Here is a 6000-nt window from a genome sequence, read left to right as displayed (position 1 = left end):
GTAAATATATACAGGGTGCGCAAAAATCCAGACAAAATTCTATTTGAAATTCCTGCTGATAAATGTGGCGATTGGGGTTTAAATATGTCACTGCGTGTACTAAGCCAACCAAATCTCCAAACCGAAGAGCGGTGACAATCCAATGTGTTCGCACTGGACGCTCGTCGACAGAAAGTATTCCATTCTTCAAGTATTCAAGACAGGCCATGTATGATGTTGTTAAAAGTTATAATGAGAGAGAAGTCAAACTAAGAATTTGCAACGCTTGCGAGGGGAAGGAGCGCACGGTTGCAGAAGCTGGCTGAAGATCTAGGGCAGTTGATCTGAAAATTGTTTTCTTTTATTGGTATGAGCGGGAAAACGAAACATTGAATCGTCAAGGAGGATCTTACATAATTAAAGTGAAACAGATGCTTACCAACTCGATTTTGTGTTTCTTAAGGAACAACGCTGCCGGATAACTCAGGTTTTTCTCTGATGAGAAAATTTTCACAGTGGATGCAAAAACCAATTGAAAGAATGACCCTATAGATACCCATATTCTTTGAAGAACAAAATTTCTGGGGCATGAGGGCGGCACTCCCGGCCTGATTAATTGCGGCTGTGGAAGTTTCAAGGCGGTTGTTGTCGCAGCAGAGTTCCTTGTGGGTTCCAAAGTGGAGTTGGGCTGTGTAACTCGGGTTAATTAGGCAGAAGTATTAGATAGGGCTTTCATGCACTCAGTATAAAACGTACCACTGTGCCAATCTCGGCAGGACTCTGATTGTCGCCTCCAAGTCAATCGGTGTTTGAAGAACGTGGTTGTTAAATTACTATATTTTGCAGCATTCGTCGCTGGAAACAATGCCGTTTGAAAGCATGCATTGTATTTCATTCAGCTGTGGCAAAATGATCTTACTAATGGAAAAACGCTTGCCAGGCATACTGAAACTTGAAAGCTCGATGCTGCAAGCCCAGTATAGCCATTAGCACAGGTAGATACTAGACAGCTACCACACTCCCCCTTGCCCCTCAAGAAGGGAAATCAGTTCGAGTACGCACGATTTCAAATTGCTTTGCCCTTTAGCATGAGCGAGATATAACGAAAACCGGATCAGCTGTGTTTGACATGCCGCCCGGACTTGCCAATGCGCTGGTGAGATTGGCACGTTTTTGTCTATGTAGAAGTGGATACGTGAAACTACTTTTGGCTATATGGATGAGCACGCATTAGTGCCGTGGCTGATATATTCTTTTCATCTCTCTCTTATGAATACGATTTGACGAAGATTATGGTTTGTCCTTCTTTAGCGCCGATCATGTGTACGGATAAGTTTCCGTAATACATTTGCAAGTCGGGGCATTTTAGTGTGGGTACTGCCTATTAGATATACTGTGGCCATTATGTCGATGAGGGTATTTCGTTGCATTTTGCACACAAGTCTTCATTTTAATTGAATACTGCCCTATTGGAATCGATTATCAATCTTGTTCGAGCATGCCGTGAGCATTTAGCTTCATGTAGTGGATCTTGCTCTTCGGTAAATGCAGCAGCAGTAGATATTTTTGTTCGAAAATTTGTAATTCATATCCCGTATTGATGAGATGTTTCGGCACCCCTTGAAGTGGAAACTCAAACTCGGATGTTGTCAAATCAAGCACCTAGCTTTTAGTTTTAGCAGCTTTTGAGGTAGAAGCTCTGGCCCGGCCATATTTTGTGTTCTCATGTTTCAACAGCTCTTGAAATAGCGAGGCTCTGATTCTTCTGCTTCCAGTCAGGATTTTCGCTCCTCAGATATTTCATCAGCTCTATTGGCTAACAGGGATCGTGTTTGTCTGGTGGACCTTCCAATTTTCGATTTTTCGGGTAATATTTTCAATAGTTTTCAGAATTTAATGTCTCACAAATCACAGTCATTATTTTTCATGACGACTGGTCGATGTATAAGTTTATCCATTGCAGCGTTATCTAGGGGCAAGTTGCAACAACGTGGACAGCACCAAAATATTTTTCGTTCGGTAAACGGTGTAGAAGATTATCTTTTGCGGTGCTATCTACTAGCGAGTTAAGGCAACTTATATATCGTAAAAACATTCCCCTTCTCTCCAGACCAGAATTACTGATGTGTAGAATGATGTGTAAAAATTTGAGCTTGATCGGTTGAACAGAATTTTAGTTGCCCTTCTCACCAAAAATATGGTTTCGAGAAAAATAAATATAATTTGTTCCAAGTTTGGCTCTGCATCCCCATATGTGAAAATTTACAAACGATTATATTCTCCTAACCTTCTGCGTCCGGGAATTGAAGTAGCACAAGAGTTCACTAAAGATACTACAAAAGCATGAATAATTCTAATTGTATAAGGTGGGACCCGTAACCAAAATCATCCATCAAAGATTGCCAATATTGTAGAGATGGCAGATTAACGAAAACTAAACGATTAGGAGAACTAGAACTGAGAAGGTCTCTTTTGAAATTTAGAGTACAATTTCACTACGCAAACGTACTCGAGAATATTACGGACAAGGTTAACAAAAGAATAGATACCCATAAATTGATGGGAAGAACGCTTGTTCAGCGCGAATTACCTGTCGAATGTGAACATATCGTGTTACGCAACTAATTCACGTAACATCTTTTGCCTCCACTCCTGCAGGACACCTTCCATTAGCTTTTATAGTCAGCGAGAAGCAATTTCATAACGCTGTTCACCGTTGGCTAATAGCATTGATCCAATGTACTTATATGGCTCAGTTCTTGGCAAGTCGTTGCCAGTGATAGTTCCTAACAGTGTCCATAACAAGGACAAAGAGGGTTGCGGAGATAGTGCATCCTTGATGAACACACACAGATAGCTTAAATGGTTCTGATATATCTTCCACACTTCGAACTTTACTCTTCAGATTGCGATAAGGGAATTTAACCCAGCCCACGAACGCACTAGATCTTGCTGGAAAGCATACCAGATGAGTTTGTGTGGCGCATGGTCAAACGCCTTTTCTAGATCCAGAATGCAATGTAGAGGGGGCGCTGCGTTCCATGGTGTTCCTCAATGAGCAAAGGTGTAGCTTGTGGTGCGTCAGTAGTTCCGCAAATATTGACAAATAGTGGATGGAAAGTTGGAGTTTGGTGAGAGGATCAGATCAGTCAATATAGATTGTATGGATGTATTCTCATATATTCAGAAACTGGGCAAAGAAATTAATGAATACAACAACAGCAACAGCGTTGAAACCTTCGTTGATCCTTCACAATGATGTGACCGAAACAAGGTGAAAAGCATTCTTTTAAGCACTTCATGAAAACTTTGGAGATGGATGAAAAGAACGATATTGGGCGATATTTTCGAGAAGGGTATCATCACCTTTCTTGTGTAAGGGAATAGGGCGTGATTCTGTATATTCGGAAAGATACATTTGAACAGCTCTTGTTAAAAATGGTGGTAAGGGGACGGATTTGAATTTAGAAAACTATCGCAGCTGCAATCGTCATTAACATCAACACTGTTGAAAAAAAGTGGGGTATTCAAAAACTGAAGAGGGATCAACTGTGTCGAAAGAATGGGGAGATGCATGGAAAGAAGTTAAAACTGAGTAACTGAGAATGACAATACTAATAATAATCGTTGGCGCAACAATCCAATTGAATTAGGGCCTTGAAGTGTGTGAGCACTTCATTCAAGACTGTAACGGTACAGTACAGGATTACAATACCCTATAGCAGGCAATATGGTCAGCATTGCGCTCATCATCATGCCTTAATATGGAACTCTAGACATTCCGGTTTTGCGCCGTGGTCCACCAATTCGATATCCCTAAAAGCTGTCTGGCGTTCTGACCTACACCATCTCTCTCAGGTAGGGTCTGCCTCATCTTCTTTTCCTACCATAGATATTGTCCTTATACACTTTCCGGGGTGGATTATCCTCCTCACCGTAACCTATTGAGCCGGTTTTTATCCAAAACCTGACGGTCATGGTATCGCTCATAGATTTCGTCGTTATGTAGGCTACGGAATCGGAGGATTCTTCTCTCGAACACGGCCAAGAGTTCGCAATTTTTCTTGCCAAGAATCCAAGTCTCCGAGAAATACATGAAGACAGGCAAGATGATTGTCTTGTACAGTAAGAGATTTGAACCTATGGTGAGACGTTTCGAGCGGAACAGTTTTTGTAAGCTGAAATAGGCTCTGTTGGCTGCCAACAACCGTGCGCGTTGATATCGAACCGTTGTTGATATCGAATGGTTCTGAGAGTGATTCTGATGCTTCTATCTGGCCTCGCACATTGGTCAGGGTCAGCCTAGTCAGTGTTATCAATTTCGTCGGGACACCGAATTCTCTCATGGCCGTGTACAGTTTTACCCTGGCTATGCTATCATAGGCCGCTTTAAAGTCGATAAATAAATGGTGTAACTGATGTCCATATTCCAACAGTTTTTCCATTGCTTGCCACAGAGAGAAAATCTGATCTGTTGCTGATTTGCCTGGAGTGAAGCCTCTCTGGTATGAGACAATGATTTTGTGGACGTATGGAGCTATCCGGTCTAGCAAGATAACAGAGAATATTTTATAGATGGTACTCAGCAACGTGATACTTCTATAATTACTGGACTGTGTGATATCTCCCTTTTTATGTATGAGACAGATAATGCCTCTTTGTTTGAGCACAAGTTGATGAACCACTTGGTGTAATTGGTCGCCTCCATATTTAATTCGGCTGTAATTCCATCGGCTCCTGGCTACTTATGATTTTTAAGCCGATGAATTGCACGGACTATTTCTCCTGTACTTGGTGGTGGCAACATTTGTCCGTCGTCTTCAGTTGGCAGGACCTTAAACTCGCCGATATTCTGGTTGTTCAGTAGCTCATCAAAGTACTCAGCCCATCGCTCCAACATGCGCATTCTGTCGGAAATCAGATTTCCCTCTTTATCTCGACAGGATGAGTATCTAGGTGTATAAGGCTTCATCCTGCTGACTTGTTGGTAAAACTTCCGCGCCTGGTGCGGTCGCTCCTGTACTTTTCTAGTTCACAGACTTGTTGGTTTTCCCAGGCTTCTTTTTTCCGTCGCTCGAGGGAGTTCGTGATAAGTCCCTGCGCGTGCCCGCGTTCTTTAAGAATGCAACATTACTCGGTGTGCAGCATTCTTCCGTTTCATTACTAGCTTACATTCATCTTCACACCAGCCGTTCTGACTTTTCTTGCAGCTGGGGCCAAGTATCTTTGTGGCCCTATTAATGATAACGTTCTTCAGGTGGTTGTGAAGATCATTTGTTGATGCTTCGTCTCCAGGATCTCTGTTGACTGCGGTTCTTGCGGATTCCATTTCGCCCTTATAGGTGTTGCGGAGGGCTATGTTGTGAATGGCTTCAGTATTCACTCTCCCCTGATTGTCAGAGGGGATTCTAGATGGTATCGTAATTCGAGCTCGGAGCACTACGCCAACGAAATCGTGATCCGAGTCAGTATTGCCTTCATACTTGGGAGAGGCTTCGAAGGTCCGCTCAACCGAATTTCAGAGGGCGCTGCGATCATGTTAAAGAAAAAATTGTAAACGACATTTTAACTACAGTCCGCAAACTAGGATTATAAAAAAAATAATAAAAACTAAATTTTTGGCGCCGTGTTAAACATTTTTTTTTGTGAATTTTGGCGCTTTTAAGGTTTTTTTTAACGAATAAAAAAAAATTACTGAGTGAACCCCAATTATCCTAGTTTGCGGACCTTCGAAATATGTTCTGAATAAGTCATGAAAATTTCAAAGAATTTCGTTGGATAAATTTTTGCTATTGTGGCAGCAGATTTCCAATATGCAATTTCGAGAAAAACGCATTTAGAAAGTAGAATGTGATTTTTAGCAATAAAATCTTAACTGATCATTAATATGCTATACCTAATCTATAAACATTAGCTTTCTTCAAGAAGCACATGTACAGCTTTAGCTTCAATTTTTGTCTTTTTAGTGAAGTGATTCGAACGTCGTTCCGACCGATAAATACGCGCTTTATTACGGCGATC

The sequence above is a fragment of the Hermetia illucens genome, chromosome 2, assembly GCF_905115235.1.
Source record: "Hermetia illucens chromosome 2, iHerIll2.2.curated.20191125, whole genome shotgun sequence".
In the NCBI taxonomy this organism is placed as follows: Eukaryota; Metazoa; Arthropoda; class Insecta; order Diptera; family Stratiomyidae; genus Hermetia; species Hermetia illucens.
Note: the sequence above shows the minus strand (reverse complement) of the source record.